The sequence below is a fragment of the Triturus cristatus genome, chromosome 2_1 (genome assembly GCF_964204655.1).
Source record: "Triturus cristatus chromosome 2_1, aTriCri1.1, whole genome shotgun sequence".
Classification (NCBI taxonomy): domain Eukaryota; kingdom Metazoa; phylum Chordata; class Amphibia; order Caudata; family Salamandridae; genus Triturus; species Triturus cristatus.
In genome coordinates, this window is record NC_140581.1 from 1061907255 (window position 1) to 1061929881 (window position 22627).

Genomic DNA, 22627 nt, shown 5'->3' on the forward strand with positions numbered 1-22627 from the left:
CCCAACCCCCGGGTCATTGCCTTTTTTTTTTAATTCTTTAGGAGGGGCGCTGCGTTGCCCCCCTCCTCAGGCCACTTATGTCCCCGGGGACCCCATCCCCCGGGGCCGGCCTTTGTTTTTTATTATTTTTAAAAAATATATATTTATAAAAACACCTAGGACATGCTGGACAAACCGTATGTACCTATCACCATGACGATTTGCGTGATATTCATTAAAAGGTGACTATGCATACAATGAATCCATGTGGAATGTATTTACACCGCTAGTGAAGCTCTGACGTGTCTGACGCCCTCCCGTGCCTAATCCCGGCGCCCCCGCCGGTGGGTACTCTCCAAGTAGACACCCTTGTCATTTATTTATACAAACATGGGTAGCTATTGACGGGCACATTTAATACACACGCACACCAAGCCATTCAAAGGGGATTCGACAAAAATTCGACCAAACTATGCAAGAAACCCCCCTCACGGTCAATAAAACACACATCCAGATGTGTAATACTTTTTATTTTACTCTCTGGAAAGGAGACGAAGCTCACTTGAGAGTCACAGCATGCTCCTGGCTGAGCCCAATGCTGTGTTACACCCACCAGTGCCCGCCGAGTGCCACACACCTCTGTGTTGTATTCCACCAGCTAGTGCGTATGCTATGACACTCTGTAGCCCATGGGCACTGTAACACCACCCTGTGAATATGTCATGCCACACTTGCCTTTGCACGGGTTATATTGCCCAATCTAACGTGCCTTCCTCGATGCCTATGTTATAACGCACAGCGCTATGCCATACATATTACAATCTGGCATCCATATCTTTGTCACAGTGCATATGCAACGTTACACTCCCCAGCACATATTTTATATTACAACTTTAGAGACTAGTTAGGTTACACAACACTGCCCTGTGCATATTACACTCCAAGGCGCAAATCGCATAGCACGCGCTAGTGTCTGTGCTATCTCGCACTCTCCAATGAATCTGTAATTGCGCACAATGTATTGCATATTGAAAAAAACTGTGGTATTGTTTTTCCCCTTTGAGTTACATTGAAAAAGAGGAGATTGTAGACAGGAGACAGATCAAATAAAGCCCATTTGAGCTTAAAAACATTGGACGTTTCCTGGCTGAAACGGGTCTGTTGGCATGTATGGTTGTACTACCACTGCCTCTTCCTTCTGCCCACAATGGTCTATTATATTGCCACAGCCTCTCTTGCCAGTCCTGTATTGTTGGTTTGTTGTCCCTGCCCCCCTTTTCACTGCCCTCCATAGTCTGTTGTGCTGCCACTGCCCTTCCTGCCTGCCCAGTGTGGTCAAATTGTTGCTTCTGCACTCTCCTACCTGCCTTCAATTTTCAGAGTCCGTGCCCCTGGCCTCTGCCTCTCAACAGTATCTCAATGAACAACTAGATTGCTAACATTCTATATTTATTACAAAAGTGTGGAACGCCTGACATCATCTTGATGTAATCAAAACTGTAATACCTAGAGCATTTCCTTTAGAAATTACATATATGAGAGGGTCTTATTTGCATCAAAATTATGGTTAGTGCTCTAAAAAACTAAAATGAGGACATATTTTCTGAGTTTTCAAATAGCGACAAAGAACTTTTAAATTATTTGTAATCTTTATGTTTTTTTATCCAGTTGACCACTTGATTAAATGTTGCACCTAGGGGAGAGGATGTGGTGTTACTTCCAGAGCTGCAGACTTTGCAACTGGGGAACCAGGTTGGAGTTTCTGCCTCAGCTCAACATTCTGTGATTCTGGTCAAATTACTTAATCTCCCCATGTGCACAACTAAAATGAATTTGATCTTGTGTGATGTAACCAATGCTCATGTAAAGCACTCCAATACCTGACAAGTCTGCACTATATAAAACTGCAAATACACAAAAAATAAGTGTTTTGCACACTTCTGTCATTGGGCTACATGTGGGCTACATCTGGGTGATATTTGTGCTGCATTTGGGCTCATTTGTCTCTGGTGTCCATCTTGGGAGATTTATTTGTTATGAAGTTTCCTAATTTCCTCATTTACTGCAGTCTCCTCAGTAGGGAATGCTTTCAGTTTTTTACTTTGATTCCATCATGAAGGTATTCAGATATGTCACACATTTGCCATAAATTCCGAATGTTAGCACTCTAGTTGCTCATTAGATCACTGTAGTAAAGCTACTGCTCACCACGGAAGTCTGCTGCTGGTATTAAAAGTGCATGTTTCAGTCTGCATATCGGAATTTTTTAATGAAATAGAAGAGGATTTGAGAAGTCACTCAAAATGTGCCCTAATTTTTCTTTCTTCAGCACTAATCATAATTTCTATGGCAAAATGAACCCCCTCATTGTGTTCCTTTTTAAATTAAATGTTTTAAGTGTTACCAGTTTATTCCAATTAAGATGGCTTCATGTGTGCCATACTTTTTATTTTTTCAGGTCCTCATTCTGCCGCTTAACTTGTTGGCAATACTCCCTTTCCCTTAACGAAAGCCAAACGGGAAAAGAGTCATTCCATTCCACACAAGAAATCTAGCTGCTTCCACTCCAACCCTTCTTGAGCATGACACACAGAAGAAGGGGACCAGGACCGACAGCTATTTATTGGCTTATTCCTTGGACCCCATTCCTCTGACACCAGTCGACCAGCATATCCCAAACTTTCCTCCGACTTCCTGGATCACATGCCATATCCTGTTTACTGATATATATGATGTTGTTTTTACACTCTGAGAAAAGAGGTGGAATTGCAGATTTCCAAGCTCTGCATATCTCTCTTCTTCCCAATAAAATAACATAAAATATTAATCTTACTGCTCTCTTATTTAAGAAAACAGAATTATCATGAATTCCCAAAAATATGAGTGAGGGGGTTACTTTTAACCGTATTCCAGTTACTTTCGACAAGAATTCACATAGGTCCGACCAATAGTTAGTAATCTCTGGGCAAGTTAAAAACATATGATAATCATCTGCTAGAGGATCTTGACACCTTGAACACAGATATTGATTTCCGGTAGTTTTTGTGAGTTTTACTGGGGACCAATATGCTTTATATAAGGTAAAAAGATGGTTACGTTTTAAAAAGGCAAGTTTGACTGTCTCTCGAAGCAATGCAAATGAGGTCATCCACGTCTCGATTAGATTGATATTAGCAACATCATGACTCCAGGTCTATTGAACATCCTGTTCAATGTCGTCTTCGGCTTCAATAAGAATTTGATACCAAAGAGCAATTTCTCCCTTGATACCGCCAGGTTTCATCGCTTGAATTAACCAGGAATCATCCTTCTGTTCTCCCCAATTTTGCCTGTCCCACCAAGCGGAGAGTTGATAGAATTTAAATCTGGTTAATTGTCCCTGAGTACATGCTTTCAAAGACTCCCAAGAGACCAGATCCGTACCCATTCTCAAATCTCCCCATCTTGAGATACCTGCTTGCTTCAATGGTAAGCTGAGCCTATTCTCCAAGCAAGCAGGGGTACCGGGGGAACCCCATATTGGAGCATGATCAGAATAATAAGATATTCCAAGTTTTTTCCGAATAAACACCCAATTCTTTACTGCCTGCAATAAGATCTTTAATTTCACTTTTTTTTAAATTTAGCATCCCCAAACTTAAAGAGAAATTGCCTATGTTCTTCACCGAGATCCCTTAGCATTGCCCCATATAAGTACCCTAATGCAGAATAATCTGGTCTGTTTAGCAACATCCTAAAAATGTTGAAGTGGAAAACATGATAATATAGCCAAAAATCCGGTAGGGCCAATCCTCCCTTCTCCAACCTTCTCCTTTACCTCTTCCAAGATATACGAGAGCCCTTCGAAGCCCAAATAAAACTTCTAATCTTACCCTGTAATTTTCCAATTTCATCTTTATCAAATGAAAGAGGTATCGTGTTAAAAAGAAAGGTAACCTTTGGAAGTACAATCATTTTAATTAGGTTGACCCTACCATATAGGTTGAGAGGGAGATTTGCCCATTCTATCAATAATTTCCCTACTTCCTGGCTAATCCTCCTCCAATTAACCCTAGGAACATCCAGTAACCTCTGAGTAATTGTAATACCTAAGTATCTCATTTGGTTTTTTGCCCCGGAGGTTGGGGAAGGTTGGTTCCACTCCATAATTTCAGTTTTATCTCGGTTTACACTATATCCCGAGACCTTCCCGAATAATTCTGCCTTAGTCATCAAATTAGGTATAGCCTCCTTAGGATTAGTGGTATACAAAATAAGATCATCGGCATATACGGCTAATTTAACCTCCAAATCCTGAAATCTAAAAGGAAAACTGGAAATATCTTGTCTAATAATGGCAGCAAAAGGTTCAATATAGATATTAAATAAGAGGAGGGACAGCGGGCAACCCTGTCTAGTTCCTCACTTTATATTAAACCATTCCGTTAACTCCCCATTTACTAAAACTCTGGCTCTAGGAGCACTATATAATGACTGAACCGCTTTTATTAAATTCTAGGAAAATCCGAAAACTCTCAAAGTCTCCCAAAGATAAGGCCAATGAACCTGATCAAACGCCTTAGCGGCGTCGACTGCTACTACTGTCACAGGGAGATTTAAAGATTCAGCTAAATCGATTACACTGAGCATTGTAAAAGTCAATTCATTAAGTTGCCTTCCAGGAACAAAGCCCCTCTGATCCTTATGAACTACACTCTTAATTATCTTTGCAACCCTTGCTGTCAGTATCCCTGTAAACACCTTATAATCTACGTTCAGCAAAGATATGGGCCTATAGGACTCCACAAACAAAGGATCCTTATTTGATTTTAAAATTAAAACAATCGTTGCCTCAGCCCAAGATGTCGGAGGATCCTCCCCTTCCCTCAAGATAGCATTAAAAAGTTTTTTGATCATGGGTATTATACTAACCTCGAGGGAAGAATAAATTTCTATTGGGAGGCCACCTGGCCCAGCGGCCTTCCCTCTTGCCATCCGACTCATTTGTGTCCTAATCTCCTCTTCACTTATCTCTAAAGCAAGAGAGTCTTTTTGATGTACACACAATGGAGGAAAATCCAAATTTTCTAAAAATTGCTCTATTCTTACCAACCCTGGAGTAATATCATCTTTATAGAACTTGGCCATATAAGCCCGTATTTCAGCCCCGATTTGTGTATTAGTGTTAACTATTTGACCGGTTGCACTCTCTTTTAGGCTACTGATTTGATTTTGGACTATATCCATTTTAGCTTTCCAGGCAAGAAGCCTGCCACTCTTCTCACCGTATGAAAAATTCTGGAGTTTACTAACCCTCCATCTATCTAGTAAAATTTTATCCAAATGACCCCGGTATTCTTGTTGAAAATATTCTAGCTCTTTAGTGATAAGAGGGACTTTACTAGGAGATTCAACAGAGGCCCTTTGAAGTTCAAACTCCTTCGTTTGAATGTTTTCCAGGAGATTATTCTCTCGTATCCTAGAACTACGATTTTTACCCAACATAGTGGAAGTGCTTAGGGCTATCAAAAAATCCTTAAAGGCATCCCAGATTACCTGAAATTTAGCTGAACCATTATTATTTTTAAAGAAAGTCAAAGCCTCTTCACACATCTTAAATTGGACATCCTCATCTAATAAAATTGTCCGATCGAGGGTCCATCTTATTGTAGCTTTCTTTTCCAAAATTTTCAGAGAAAGACGAACTGGAGAATGGTCTGAAAGAGTGGCAGGAAGATGTTCAACCTTTTTAGCTCCCTCAAGTAAAGATCGATCTATTAAAAAATAATCAATGCGAGAATGATGTCCGTATTTCTTACTAAAAAAGTATATCCTTTCTTATCCCCCATCTTTAGTCTCAATACTACTACTAAATTTAATTCCTGGATCATAGTTTTGAGTATTGCCATTGATTTTAAAGGAGTGACATATTTTACTTTAGATGTTCTGTCCAGATCAGTTCTTTGGTTTAAATTAAAATCCCCGCCAATAATCACTGGACTATTAGTTGTCACCAAAGCAGCCTCCAATTTACCTAACGCATCTAGGTTATCCTGGTTAGGGCCATAATAACTGACACATGCTAATGCCTTATTTTGTATCTTAATATTAGCCAGAATCCACCTCCCATATGTATCCGTATACTGACTTTCCAATTTGATACCACACCCTGATCTTATAATAACGGCTACTCATTTTGAGCTCCCTCTCTGTTCAGAGGAAACACCCTGGAACCAAGCCCATCTTTTAAACATAGATAAACATTCGGTATTCTCTAAATGAGTCTCCTGTAAGAGAATAACATTTGCCTCAGAATTCTTAAGAGATTCCATTATACGGGCCAATTTCCTTGTAGATCTCACCCCATTCACATTCCATTAGATGAGATGCACCAAATCTTTACTCATATAATAAATATGAAGACCCCCTCACTCCTACTCTAAAATATATACAATTCATTAGCTCCACTTTAATGGGAAAAACCGAAATTAACAAAATTAACCCATTTTTAACCAAAAGGTAGAAGTAATATCTGGCAGAACGAGGACATACATTTTTTTCTTTTTTTTCCCAACTGCTCCCATCCCCATGTGAACCCTCCTTCGAACCCCCCTGGGTAACCCCCCTATCTATCTCTTGGGGTGCGAACGTCTTCAAGAAACCCCTATGCTAGCAAGATAAACCCAGATACTCTAAACTAAGCCACACCAGACCACTAACTCTACATAATCCTAATACAGAAAAAAAATTGTGCTGTTTTAGTAAATAAATTGTGTGAACTAAGAAAAAGCAATATAACCTTACATCAGATGTGGAGGGAGAAAACTAAAAAATTAGTCTATTACAAAGAATTACACTAAACATTTGCAGAAGAATACAGGGAAATGAGCTGAATCTTGATCGAGGATCTATTCTGCTCTAATCTGATCCTCCCATCTGTTCTAAAAGGGCATCTACTTCTTCCGACTCTCGGATATTGTACATTTTATTCTGCCACATCATCCTCAGCATGGCAGGAAACTTCATTTGCACTTGTGCGCCCTTAGCACGAAGGTCATTCATTTTTGAGCCTAAAAGCCACTGCCGCTCAGTCGTCCTTTTTCCCATGTCAGAGCGTATCGTATATGTGGAATCTCCATAATTCAAAAAGCGTTCTTTTAATGCACAGGATAGAACGAACTCCTTAGTAGAATAAGTAAGAAAATAAATTAAAATCTTCCTGGGGGCTTTCCTGCCAGTTTGCAGTCTATATGGATCTCTATGGACTCTCTGGAGTTCTTTTCCCCAGTGTATATCCATTGTATCTGGGAACAGGTCCCCCAACAACTTACAGACAAAACTTTTTATATCCACCCCTTCCGCATTTTCATTAATTCCTATAAGGCGAATGTTGTTTCGTCTGGCCTGAAGCTCAAGCCTTTCCAAATCCTGCTGGAGAATCTTATTCCCATGTTTGAGCCTCTCAATTTCTCTAACATTTGTGGCAGTGGTCTCCCCTAAATTCTTTACCTCCTCTTCCAAATTCTCTGTTCGTTTCACTAAGCCATCTATCTTCTGTTCAAGAATTTCCCCTTTATTTTGGATATCCTTTTGATTACTCTCAGATGTCTCAAATTTGGTTAAAATCTCCTGCCTCAAAGTGTTTATCAGACCTACCAGCTGATCTGCTGGGGCCATAATAGGAGTTTCTTTTTGAACCAGATTCCTCGACTCCAGACTCATGCCATCAATCGTAGTTTCTCTATTTGGAGGATTCTCATCAGTTGTATCATTTTCATTATTTGCTAACCTCCTATCCTCAGGTATATTTTCACGAACCTCTACCAGTGGAGAATAATGATTCTCCAACCTTAATGAATCTGTGGTTGAGAAGAAACCATTCTCTCCGCTGAATTTTGTGGGATCTCCCTTTCTCCATCCATTAACTGAGAACCTGCAACCTGCTCCATTATTTTAAAATATGACTTAAGAGAAGGAGGTGGTTTAGGTACAGACCGAACCTCTTTTGACCTACACTTTTTAACTTTAACTTTTTTCAAATTTTTCTTAACAGGAGTTTTAGGAGTAACCACTATAGGGGATTTATCGCCTCCATCTTCCCCTGTCTTCTTCCTTATAGGGGCAGATCTAAGCAAATATGTGTTCCTCTCCCGGAGAGAACTCCCCTCTTTAGTATTGCTATTAATATTGTCACACTGTGGACTCACTTCCTCCGTAGAAACTTGATCCAATATAGATGCCCTGACCCCCTCTTTATCTAAGGATAGATCTTTGTACCACAGGAGTCAGGGCACAAGAGTGCAGCTCTCTCTCCATCCACTCCTTCCCTGCTTTAAAGTATGTATTCACTGCGCAGAGATATTGTGGAGGGGTACTTAAAGGCAAATTAGTAAGAGAGTTCGGAAAGTCCACGCTGACAAGTCCACATTTACTGGATTTATCTCTTTGTCTGTTATATACAATTTTGGTCCTGCGATCAACTGAAGGGAAAACCCTCTTACCGATATACAGTTTTCTTTCTGCAGCACAGAATCTCTTCCAACCCTCTACCGCCAGACTCCAGCCCACCAAAGGGGCGGAACCACATATTTCGGCGGTATTAGAATCAATAATCAATCAATCAATCAATCAATCAATCATGTCATTTATATCGCGCACTACTCACCCGGACGGGTCTCAAGGCGCTTGGGGAGTGGGGTCTGCTACTGCTCGAACAGCCAGGTCTTGAGCTGTTTCCTGAAGGCGAGGTGGTCCCGGGTCAGCCGCAGGTGGACCGGCAGGGAGTTCCATGTCTTCGCAGCCTGATAGGAGAACGATCTTTCTCCGGCGGTGACTCTCTGGAAGCGGGGGACCACGGCGAGGGCCAGGTTCGCGGATCGTAGCTGGCGGGTGGGTGTGTAGAAGGTCAGGCGGTCGTTGAGGTACCTTGGGCCCAGGTCGTGGAGGGATTTGTGTGCGTGGGTGAGGGTTCTGAACGTGATCCTTTTGTTGACCGGGAGCCAGTGCAGGTCTCTGAGGTGGCTCGAGATGTGGCTGCGTCTAGGGATGTCCAGGATGAGTCGGGCGGAGGCGTTCTGGATGCGCTGGAGTCTCTTCTGAAGTTTGGCTGTTGTTCCGGCGTAGAGGGCGTTTCCATAGTCCAGCCTGCTGGTGACGAGGGCCTGGGTGACCGTTTTCCTCGTCTCGTCGGAATCCATTGGAAGATCTTGCGGAGCATGCGGAGTGTGAGGAAGCAGGATGAGGAGACGGCGTTGACTTGTCTGGTCATTGAAAGGGTGGAGTCCAGGATGAAGCCCAGGTTGCGTGCGTGGTCTGTTGGTTTGGGTGCGGTGCCTAGGGCCGGGGGCCACCAGGAGTCGTCCCACGTGGAGGGTGATGATCCCAGGATCAGGACTTCTGTCTTGTCCGTGTTCAGCTTTAGGCGGCTGTCTTTCATCCATTCGGCGACATCTCTCATCCCTTCGTGGAGGTTTGCTTTGGCGGTGTCGGGGTCTCTGGTGAGGGAGAGGATCAGCTGGGTGTCGTCGGCGTAGGAGATTATGTTCAGGTTGTGTTGGCGAGCGATGGCCGCTAGAGGTTTCATGTAGATGTTGAAGAGCGTAGGGCTGAGTGATGATCCTTGCGGGACGCCGCAGATGACTGTGGTGGCCTCCGAGCGGTACGGGGGCAGGCGTACCCTCTGTGTTCTTCCGGAGAGGTATGAGGTGACCCAGTCCAGGGCCTTCCCTTGGATGCCGGTGTCGTGGAGGCGTTGTACTAGGGTGCGGTGACAGACCGTATCGAATGCTGCGGAGAGGTCTAGGAGGATGAGTGCTGCTGTTTCACCGTTGTCGAGCAGGATTCGGATGTCGTCCGTGGCTGCGATGAGGGCGGTCTCGGTGCTGTGGTTGGTTCTGAATCCGGACTGTGATGGATCGAGGGAACCGTTCGTCTCGAGGAAGGCGGCCAGTTGCTTGTTGACGACCTTTTCGATGACTTTGGCCGGGAAGGGAAGGAGCGAGATGGGGCGGAAGTTCTTGAGGTCGGTCGGGTCCGCTGTTGGTTTCTTCAGCAGGGCGCTGAGTTCGGCGTGCTTCCAGCTCTCCAGGAAGGTTGCTGTGTCGAAGGAGGCGTTGATGATGTCTCGGAGGTGGGGTGCGATGGTGGGGGCCGCTTTGTTGAAGACGTGGTGAGGGTATGGGTCGGTCGGGGATCCGGAGTGGATGGTGTTCATGATGCGAGTAGTATCTTCAGGGGTCACCTCGGTCCATGTCTGGAGGGTGGCGGCTGGGTGCGTGGGTTCGACCGATGGGCGCGGGGGGTTTGCGCCGAAGCTGTTGTGGATGTCGGCGATCTTGCGGTGGAAGTACGAGGCGAAGGAGTCGCAGAGGTCCTGTGAGGGGGCGATGTCGTTGTTGCCAGTGCTGGGGTTGGAGAATTCCTTGACGATGTTGAAAAGCTCCTTGCTGTCATGGGCGTTCCTGTCCAATCATTCCTTCAGTGATTTCTTCTTGGTGGTGCGGATGAGCTGGTGATGTCTGCGGGTGGCGAGCTTGAGGGCGGTCATGTTGTCGGCGGTCTTGTCGAGGAGCCAGGCCTTCTCCAGGGTGCGGCAGGCCTTCTTGGAGTCCTTGAGTTCGTCGGTGAACCAGGGGGCCTTCTTGCTCCTGGGCCTGGTAAGTGGGTCCTTCAGTGGGGCGAGGTTGTCGGCGCTTGCGGACAGCCACTGTGTGAAGTTGCAGGCTGCAGTGTTAGGGTCCGTTGTCCTGCCGGGGGGGTTCTGGCTGAGGGAGATGGTGAGCTGGTCGGCGGTGATCTTGCTCCAGTTTCGTGTTCTTTGTGAAGCTGAAATGGACGCAGCTGTGATCGGTCCAGTGGAGCCCGGTGGAGTGACTGAAGGAGACGTGCTTGCTAGAGGAGAAGATTGGATCGAGCGTGTGGCCGGCGTGGTGCATGGGGGTGTTGACCAGTTGTTTGAGTCCGAGGTTGGCGAGGTTGTCCAGCAGGGTGGTGGAGTTGTGGTCGTTGTTGTTCTCCAGGTGGAAGTTGAGGTCCCCGAGGAGGATGTAGTCGGTGGAGTGGAGGGCGTGTGGGCTGATGAAGTCCGTGATGTCATCGCAGAACTGTGCCCGCGGTCCCGGGGGTCTGTAGATGAGGGTGCCTCTGAGGGTCGTCTTGGGGTCGGTGCGGACCTGGAAGTGGAGGTATTCGGCAGCGCCGAATGTGTCGATGGAGTCAGCCGAGATGCGAATGGTGCTCTTGTGTACGATGGCGATGCCTCCTCCGGCCTGGTTGACGCGGTCCTTCCTGATGATCTTGTAGCCGTCCGGGATGGCTATGGCGATGTCGGGGGCTGAGGAGGCATTCATCCAGGTTTCCGTGAGGAAGGCGACGTCTGGGGATGCGGTGTCGAGGAGGTTCCAGAGCTCGACGGCGTGTCTGTGGACGGAGCGGGTGTTGAGCAGGATGCACTTCAGGTGGTTACTGCTTCCAGTTCTGGCGGGTGCGGTGCAGGATCGGAGGCAGGAGAAGTTGCAGGATCGGCAGACGAAGGGTCCATGGGTGCGTCGTGGGGTTGCTTGGTAGCATCCGGGGGTTCGGGCGGTGTTGAGTGCGATGAGCGTGGCGAAGTCGTAGGTCCTGCGGGGGTTCTGGCGCTGAGCGCGGGGGCCAGGGGGTCTGGCGCTGGGCGCGGTCCAGGCACGGACGGGCGCAGACGGGCTTACCTTTGGCGCACCTTCGGCGCACATAAGGCGCGCCCGCTGCGCGCGTCCGCTGCGCAGTCGCTGAAGGGGCGTCATAAATAAGGAGCCGGGAGGGAGGGTCAGCGGGAGGCGGGAGCGGGGTGGCCAATGGGCAGGGAGGGGGGGCGGGACAGTAGGTGGAGGCGGGACTGGGAGGGTGCGCCTGGGGCAGCGGCGGCGGGAAAACGGCGGGAAGCGGCGGACACCAGGAGTGACCAGGTGAGCAGCGGGGGTCAGCTAGCGAGAGGAGTACAGGCAGCGGCGTGGGGGGCGGCCAGGAGGCAGCAAGCGTTACCTGGGAGCAGGAGGCAGGCAGCGGCGTCAGGTAAGTGAGGAGAAAAAAAAAATAATTAAAAAATGCGGCGGCGGCAGTCAGGCGTCAGGCAGCGGAGGCAGGTAAGTGAAGGATGCAGCAATCAGGCGTCAGGCAGCGGAGGCAGGTAGGTCAGCAGAGCGGTGGAGGGGAGCGTCCGTCTGTGGGGGGCACATATACGAGCTTATCGGATTACCTTTTCGACTAAATAAGCAATTACCCGGTATTTACCCGGTACTAACCCGGATAATCGACCCTGATAGAGCCACAGAGATAACGCGCTACAAAACTCGCCCCACCGGCACAGTACCAGTCTGCTCCCTCTGCTCGCTCTGACCAAAAGCTCCAAAGTCTCTCTCCAACGGCTCCAACGGCTTGGTCGTCCGTCCACACCTCCTGCTCCAGGAAGTAAAATCGGAGACAGCGCTTATTTCATATTCAGTTCGCCTCCGCCGATTCCTTTATCCGCTATGTCCCGCTGGGTCCATCTCTCCACACGAACGGGCTCTCCCGACTGGCGTCAACCAGCCGCCATGTTCCCCGTAGTGTGTCAGAATATATAGAAGAGGATTTGAGAAGTCAAAATGTGCCCTAATTTTCTTTCTGCAGCACTAATCATAATTTCTATGGCAAAATGAACCCTCTCATTTTGTTCCTTTGTAAATTAAATGTTTTAAGTGTTACCACTTTATTCTAATCAAAATGGCTTCAGGTGTGCCATACTTTTGTCATAAGTAAGACAGTAAGCGCTCTAGTTGTTTTTAAGAACACTCTGGGACATTCTGTCATTGGGCTATACTTGGGCTACATCTGGGTGATATTTGGGCTACATTTGGGCTCTTTTGTCTCTGGTGGCCATCTTGGGAGATTTATTTGTTATGAAGTTTCCTAATTTCCTCATTTACTGTAGTCTCCTCAGTAGGAAATACTTTCAGTTTTTTACTTTGGTTCCATCAAGAAGGCATCAGATGTGTCACACATTTGCCATAAATTCTGAATGTTAGCACTCTAGTTGCTCATTAGATCACTGTAGTAAAGCTACTGCTCACCAGGAAAGTCTGCTTCTGGTGTTCCAGCGCAAAACATCAAATTCCCCCTTCGGTACAGACCAACTACCTCGGCATCCAATTCACTCACATACATTCATTGGTGGGGCCCATAACACCAATATACTTACTCTCGGTTGACCTGTTTTCTGAGGGAAAATACGTTTCTCAACGCTGACATGAGAGGAATACCTTTACTTTACCCTAAACATATTGACATTAAACCTAAGATATCCCTCCCATACGGAGATAGATCATTTAGTAGAATTTGTAATTGATGATTAACTCGTCTACCTTTGCTCTATTACTTTTCTCTTAATCTTTTTCTTCAAATAATTGACACAACTCATTTGTCAATTAATCAATTATTCTTTGTCTAAGAAATATTGAAAGAAATGTTAGAAATCATCATTTAGCATTTCAGAGCATCATATTTACCTATTCTGGCTAAAGTCGTCCTCTAAGTCAGTCAGTCAAAGAGAATTTATTCAGCAAAGTTTAGGCCGCAATTCAGTCTCTCATATATTCAGGATAACAGCTGTCCAGCAGTGTCACCGTCCTCTCCGTCAGCATAACGTCAGGAAATCGAGTTCGTCAAGAAGAGCGAGAGCTAATAGTTCAATTCCCTACCTACTTTTATAATGAAAATAATAACAAAAAGTATCAAGATCAGGGTTTAGAGAGTTCTTATTGGTCAATTTTGACTTGCGATGAATAGTTCTCAGGTTGTCGAATAATGAAGTCATCCAACTTGTTTATTCCGGGTTTTAAATCAAGCATTGTCCTTTCTTTTGGATTGGTTCCCGGAACGACCTTGGAGGGTACATGTTCTCCCGGGGTCAGGTCCAGGCCACTGTTGCTGGCGGTGATGCATGCACACTTCACCCAGAACCTCGTGTTGTCAGGGCAGTCGCGTTTAATGTCTCGTTCAGCCATCTTGTATAGGCCGAAATGGTCAACTTAAGTAAAAGAAACACAAAAATTTAATTAAAAGATAGAAATGACTAATAAAATGTTATCCCCTAACTAATACCCATATGTGTGTGTATTTATCTAGCAGAAGCAACACTCAGAGCGGTTTATGCAATTTTTTGTTGACAAGCGATCCACTACTGTTGAAAGTTTTCTAATTTTGTTCGCATTCAGAGATATTCCCACTGCGGGTATCAGTGCTCCAAAAATGTCACCTACAATGTCAGCCCAAGATTCTCTCTTACTACGTGCTAAATAACTACCTAAACTATGTACACCATCTTCTCCTCTATCCATGTGAAAAATCTTTGGAAAAACCAGGCCAACATAACATGTGCCATACCAATGGTCTGGCAAACGATAATATGCCCTGTTCCCACAAATGAAATACAGTCCTGGAAAGTCTGGATCTCTTCCACCTTTAAATCCCCATCCTCCCATGATCCGGTATGTATCATGGCACTCACTATTCCCTAGAAAATAATATTCATACGCCGTCTGATTCCTTCTTATACACAATTTCCCTTTCTGAGGCCAATCTAAAGCCATAATTGGACTCGATTCTCGTCTTAAATGTTTCTCCGTTTCTACATCCCAAACCGTTTTCTCCACTTTCCCTTCTGAAGCCTTTCTTTGCATTTTCAGTCTCCTTTCTTCAATCATATCCAAAAATGTCTTCTCTTCTTTCTTTAAACTGCAAGTCAAGTTATTTCTAAATATATATTCTAACGTTAGTTCATTTGTCTCTAAGAAAAATTCACCTAATACAGGTTTTACTTTGTTTAGTTTGTTTATTGCTGGTACTTGTGAAAATATAGTATCTACATCTGAAAGATAATACTCTAATTTACCTGTTTGGTAAAATAAACTAGCTATTACACTATATGTTATTCCATATGTTACAGGAAGGTGATGATAAGTCACTCCTTCAGATACAGATGCAGGTAATTGCATACAAACGTAGCAATCCCTTACATCCATTGTTTTTACATATTCATACAACAACTTTGAAAACACATTGTTAGAAAAATCTGTTATTGACCTGTCTTTATGTAAATAGTTTTTATCTATCCTAGTTGGAACTACCTTCTGAACTTTCCCTATATTAGTTATGTTAGCACTATGTCCTTCTAATGTATCTACAGTAACTTTAAATGAAATTAGTAGAGCAAGAATACTCCAAAGAAGCATTAATAATCCTGTACAACAACAACACATTTTGCACCATCTTCTAAGAAAGGTACATCTACTTTTGCTACTTTCTATATTTGCCATCTTTCTAAAATGAGCCGTGACTTTTGACTTAGCCTCTTCTACTTCACAACTAGTTTCTAACCCTAGGCTTCTAAGCACCTACGTGGTTCTACCAGTTTTTGTCCTTTTCAGTATTTTATTGTTTTTCCATCAGTAATTTTTCTTGTCTCATTCAGTTTGGCATCTCATCATCTTTCACCTTCCCTTCGTTTTCAACATACAGGTTGTCCTGAACATCCGCTTCTTCTCCAATATCGGACAAGATAACTCTCAGGATTTCCGATTCTTCGTCTTCCTCAACCACTTCCGGTACAACCATCTCTGGATTTCCTTGGCTATCTGCCTCTTCCTTCACTTCAGGCAGGGCCACATATGTCCATTCCGGTGATTTATACTTCTGGTTAGGTTTTCTTGTTCGTTTGTTTTCTTTGACTACTGTCTGTTCTTCTTCTTTCGATTTTTCCTGACTCGTTACTTTATTCACCTGTTCAGCTCTTGGCGAATTTACACGTGTCAGCCGATATCTCAGTCTCTTTATTTTGTTTGGCCACACCTCGTCTTTGGCGGCTCTTTTCAATTTACTCACTTTATCATTCTTTTCAGTTCTCCAAGCTCTCTTTCTCAGAAATCGACCTTCTGGTATTTCATCTTCGCTTTCCTCAGATTCTGTTTCAACTTGCTTTTTACCTTCAACGAGCTCTTTTTCCACCTCTTTTGTTTTCCCTACTTCTGTCCCTCCTCGAATCTCCGTCACGCAATCTTCCTGCTGACTACTTGTCCCTGCTTCTAACTGGATGTTGGAGTTCCCTACACCTCCTCGGGGGTCTTCCGCAATAATCTTTCCCTCTCTCTCTGTATCTGGCACCTGTCCATCTAAAAGTGTTGTTTCAGGTGGAATTTCTCTCAATTTTTCATCTGGTACTTCCTTCTCACAGATTTCTGTTATTGTCTCTCCACTGTCCTTTTCTTTGTTCTTCTTTTGTTCTTTTTTGGATTAATGGGCTCTTTGTTGTTTCTCTGAGTCTGACCTGGATTCAGAAATCTGCAATCTTTTCCTTAGGGAGTTACTTCTGGGGACCAAAGTTAACCTTGGATCTGTCTCCCCCTTTCAGAGTTTTCTCCTTCTTTATCTTTTGGCTCTCCGTCATCTGACTCAGTACTGGATTCTGATTAATCAAAATACTCCTTTTCTTTACAATCAACTGGATTTGGAATTCTCAAAGTATGACTTGCATGGATCCAGTTCTTCAATCCAGCACACTTCACAGCTGTTGTTGTAGTCAAGATGACTTGCCTTGGTTTTCCCCACCTGGGAACCAAACAGTTTCTTCTTCTGTGTACTTTTATCCTTACCCAGTCCCCTGGGCTTAGATCATGAGCTGGCTTCTTTTCAAGAGTGGTGGCATCCGCTCCAACCTGATGAAACACAGAATGAACTGCGTCAGCCAAACTTTTACAGTATTCCAATACCATGTCATCAGTTATTGTCATCAGCTAGTTGACTGGTATAAATACATGTCTCATTGCGCGTCCCATGAGGATATCATGAGGACTCAAACCAGTAGTTCTGTCTGGTATTGATCTAACAGTCATGAGTACTAGAGGCAAGACATCGGGCCATTTCATACCTGTGGCTAAACACATTTTCCCTATTCTGTTTTTGATGGTACCATTCATTTGTTATACTACACCAGAAGCCTCTGGTTGGTAGGCACAATGCAGTTTTTGTCGCACATTCAATGCTTCACAAATCAGTTTTATAATCTCATTATGAAAATGTCCTCCTCTGTCTGATTCAATTGTTACTGGGAACCCAAACCTAGGTATAAATTCCCTCAACAATAATTTTGCCACTGTCATTCCATCATTTCTTCTTGTTGGGAACGCCTCTACCCACCTGGAGAATAGGCACACCATCACCAAGACATACCTCAACCTGTTACAAGGAGGCATTTCAATGAAATCTACTTGCATTCTGGTGAAAGGCCATCCCTCTCGACCTATTGTTCCTAAACTCACCAATGTCTTTCTTCCGGGATTGTACTGCTGACAAATTAGACATCTTTGACAAATACTTTCTGCCACAAGCCTAAACTTGGCATTATACCAAGTCTGTTTAAAAGACCTAATCATGGCGTCCCTCCCTATATGTCCCTGTCCATGATACATCCGTGCCATAGCAGACATCATGCTATCAGGCATAACTGGTCTTCCATCTCGATAGACCCACACATGATCTTTCTCTCTTGGTGCACATCCTGGTTTTACCCACTGTTTTACTTCTTCCTCTCCTGCTTCTTCCTGCAATTGTCTTACCTCATCCCATGTTCCCACAGTGTTAGTAAACATTGGGAAACACGCAACCAATTCTTTTTCCTTTGCCCGATTGATTGAATTCTGATTTCGTGCACAATACTGTGCCATGTCATTGGCGAATTTATTGCCAGTGGCAATGTATTCACCACTTTGACTATGAGCAGCACATTTTACCACAGCCTATTGCCTGGGCAGCTGTATTGCCTCAAGCAACCTTCCAAGCACTTCAGCATTCTTAATGGGAGTCCCACTTGAGGTCAGGAAACCTCTTTGCAGCCATATTTGGCCGAAATCATGGACCACCCCGTAGCCATACTGGCTATCAGTTATCACAGTCACTCTCACACTTTTCCCAATCTTACATGCTCTGGTCAGGGCGATAAGTTCAGCTACTTGGGCCGACCTTACTCCTTTCAAATAGGATGCTTCCATCACTGCTGCAACTGTACATACTGCATATGCTGCACTTAGCACTCCATCATCTGTTCTCAAACAAGATCCATCAACAAACATGACATAATCACTTTCTGGTAAAGGGTCATCTTTTATGTCAGGCCTTGGTTTTGTACAAAAATCAAGTACATCCAAACAATCATGATCTGCTTCATCTCTTACCTCCACATGCTCTACATCAGGCAACAATGTTGAAGGATTCACATTCACGCATCTCACAAGACTCACATTTGTTGCGCCCAAAATGACCTTTTCATATTTAGTCAGTCGGCTGTGCGTCATATACTGAGTACGACTCCTTGTTAAAAGAATCGCCACATCATGAGGCACAAACACTTTCACAGGATACCCCATCACAATTCCTTCACTCTGTTCCAAACTTCGACATGTAGCAGCTACTGCTTTCAGATACCCAGAAAGGGCTACAGCTACTGGGTCCAACATAGATGAAAAATATGCAATTGGTTTCCTCAGTTTTCCATGCTTCTGTACTAGAGTGCACATCCATTTCTCTCACTGCAATACAACTCAAACTCCTTGTCATAGTCAGGCATCCCTAATACAGGCGCTTCACACAATCCTTCTCTCAATTTCTTGAATGCTGCCAACTCCTCTTTGTTCAAATCAATTGGATCTCTCACATCACTTCTTGTCAGTCATACCAAAGGTTTTGCAATCAGTGAGAAATTTCCTATCCATTGACGACAATATCCAACCATTCCCAGAAACATTCTCACTTCTCTTTGGGTCATTGGTGGACTCATTCTTTTTATGATCCTGATTCTATCTATGGGTATTTTCCTGTGACCTTTCTCAATGCTGTGTCCCAAATATTGGACTTCTCTTTTACAAAATTGTAATTTTGATGGTGACACTTTTAGTCCTCCATCTGCCAAATGATTTAACAAAGCTACCGTGTCTACCTCACAAGCTTCACGAGTTTTCGATGCCACAAGTAGGTCATCGATATACTGGACTAGTACTGAATTTTAAGGCATTTCTAGACTCTCCAAAGACTTTTTCAATAGCTGATTAAATATTTAGGGACTTTCTGTATATCCCTGTGGAATTCGGCACCATGCCAAAATACGCTCGCCAAAACGAAATGCAAAAATCTGCTGACTGTCATGGTGCAATGGGATGGAAAAGAATGCATGGCACAAATCAATAACTGTGTACCATTCTGCATCATGAGGGATCTGATACAAAATCACAGATGGATTCGGTACAATGGGACAACATGGTACAACAATTTTGTTTATCTTTCTCGAATCTTGAACTATTCTGAACTTCCCACTAGGCTTTTTCAGTCCCATTATCGGTGAATTACATGGGCTACTCATTATTTCTCTCAAAATTCCTTGTTTCATCATTTTCTCAATCAAAGGAGTAACTCCTTCAATTATTTCAGGGGTCAATTTATATTGTGGGACATTTGGATAACTTACTCCTTCTTTTACAGTTATCTTTACTGGATCTACATTCCTCATCAATCCTACATCTTCTCCTGTGAAGTCCCAAACTTCTGCTTTTACTGATTGTTTCAATTCTTTGGGTAGTTCGTCAAGGTTGAATACAGCATATGTTCCTGTAACCTTTTTCTCTCTGTTTGCCAATGTCATTTTATACAGCACATCATCATCTGGTGTTTCAAAGGCTATTCCATCTGGAGTACAAAATATAGTGCAATTCATTTTGCACAATAAATCCCTACCTAACGAGTTCACAGGACTAGTGTCACACACTACGAATCTGTGCATTTCAGAAAATTTCCCTATACTAACTTTCACTGGTTCTGAAAGGTAAGTTTTAATCTGTCTGTTGGAGACCCCAACTACTTGGATCGTTTCATCCGAGAGAGGAAGATTCTTAACATCAGCTGATCTAACAGTTGATCGAGTAGCACCAGTATCAACTAGGAAAGTAATATTTTCTTTATTAACTTTTCCATCTACAAATGGGCCTGTCTGGTCTACATCTAGAGTTGCGCCAAGTACACACTCTTCTTCCTCCCTTCGGCACCGTCCATAACCTTCTTCTGAATCGCTTTCATCACGTTGCAGCCAATACTGCGAAGCAGCGCTAGCGCGTTGCAGCTTATTTACCTGTTCTTCGTTGAGAATTCATTCTCCTTACTATACTTCTGGCAATTTTTGTTCTGTGGAAAAGGTGGTTTTGGCACCTGATTCTGTTGTGTTACACCCTGCTGCTGTCATTGCTGTTGACCACTCACCTCATTCTGCACCTGTGGATTCAAGGATGAATTTTCATCATTAGTACTTGGTGGATTCTAACACTCGGATTTCCAATGCCCTATCCTACCGCAATTATGACACGGAAATTGCTTTTTAGCTTCCTCAATATTCCCTTTATTTTTCCCAGGATTAAATCTTGGTTTTGACCCTGCTTGTTCTACTAATTGTGCTTCCTGTCTCTCTGCTACTTTTACCTGTGCCCACATTGCCTTCTCTTTTAGTTTTCGCTATTTTGCTTCAATTTCATCAATGAAATATTTAGCATGTCTCAATACTTCGTCTATTTTCTTGTTTTGCCAATCTACCGTATGTTGTTTTATCATTTCACTAATTTCTGGACGAAGACCATATACAAACCTGTATACAAAATGACTCAAATCTTGTCACTCAAATTCTCATCTCCACCTAATTGTTTAAAGGCTAAAATTAACCTCTCATAATAGGCATGTACTGATTCTTTGCTTTCTTGATGTGTTCTGTCAATTTTCACCCAATCTGTCTCCTTAGGGGGTACCTTGTTTTTCAAAAATGCCATAACCTGTTCGTATTTCTTCATTACCTCAGGGTCTGGAGCTCCTGTCTTAGGATCCCTTGGGTTTTCCTGTGTTGGCCAATCTATTGCTATTTTACATTCTGTCTATAGATCTGCTGGTACAATTATATCAAAAAGGCTATTCAAATCAATCCATAATATTTTGGATAATTTCACAAATCTGTCCACCTGTCTATACCACCCGACAGGCTTTTCACGCAATCGAGGGAAGTCATTCGTAAATGACAAAATATCCTGTCTAGTCCATGGGACATGCACATGTCCTCCTCCTGGAATCTCTCTCATAGGGTATTCTGTCACAACCTTCTCTTTTTCTCTCATAGGATAGGCTGAAAACGTTTTGTCTGAAACTTCGTCTCGCTTACGATACCATCTGCTCTTCCATTTGCCCACATCTCCCCATTTTCTCAACAAAATAATTATATCCTTAATCTGACCTATTCGTCCTGTGCTATTCATGTTTTCAATGTCTTTTTCAGTGAAATCTACTCAATAGGGTTTCTGTAAGGCTTTTACCTTTTCAATATCAATGCTCATTTCATTTGCCACTTCTCCTAATCTTTCATGAAGATTTTTCGCTCTCCATGTTACTCTTTTGCACAGAAATAACAATTCCTCATCTTGGTACGTTTTTAACTTCTCTGTCGGGATAGTTCCTACTATTAATTCTTCCAGTACCATTCGTAATTTAGCTACATCTATTGACTGAGATTCCTTGTCTTTCATTTGCAAGCTTCTCAACCATTCACTCAACTCCTCTGTAGATGGTCCTACTGGCTCTACATTTCCTTGTCCAAAATCTTTTTGCGTTTCTGACATAGTCTCTATCATTGTCATACATTTCTCTGCACAGTTCTGACCTACAAACGGGTTATTTGAAAAATTCGGTTCAATCATACTCATAGTCTGTCTCCATGAATTCTCACTCTGACTCACTCTTGGTTGTTCAACCGGTTTATTACTTTTATAAGGGACTGTTAAACAATGTTCGCTGTCTTTCTGCTTGTCAAAAATAGGCATTACTGGACCTATCGTTACTGGTACAGTTACCACTTCCAGATTCTTAGTCAATTCTCTTATTTTCTCCGTTAATTCTAGGGTTGTTTTGGCTAATTCTGCTGAATTTTCTCCATCCAATTTTCCTCCAGACTTCTTTTCTACCTCTCTAATAGGATTGTTTCTTCCCAAATCTTGGAACTCTGGTTCCGATTTTATGATTCGTACTGTTTCTTTCATTGGGGCACTTGGAGTTTATATTTCTGGTTCTGGTCAATATGGTGGTGGATTCTTATAGAACATATCATCAAGAACATCATCCTTGGACTCATTCCCTCCATACCCTTTCGTTTCCACATTATGCCTCTTTTCTACACACTTTCGTCCTTCATTCTCTCCTGCAGTTCTTACGGGAAACAAACCCTCAGTCATACTCGCATTCCGCCACCTTCTCATTCGATCATCATGCGTCTCATGTCCGTACGATCTACCAAACAGGTACCTATATCCTCTACCATTTCTCTGTCTTTCTCGGTCATGCATCTCGTCTTCCCATTCCGTCAAAGCCTCAAATTGAGTCGGTCTAGGTCTTGGTTCTAAATTCATCATTTTCTCTCTCAAATTTCTCAAAACAGCCAAATTAAATGAACCATGTTCTGGAAAAGCTAACACTCCGTCCTCCTTCGTATACTTAACCCAGTTTTCTAACCAAATACAGGTGTGATATCCATATTTCGCAATCATTAAGGATGCAGGGGTTTTCGGTGGTGGAAGTAACTGTCCTTTCC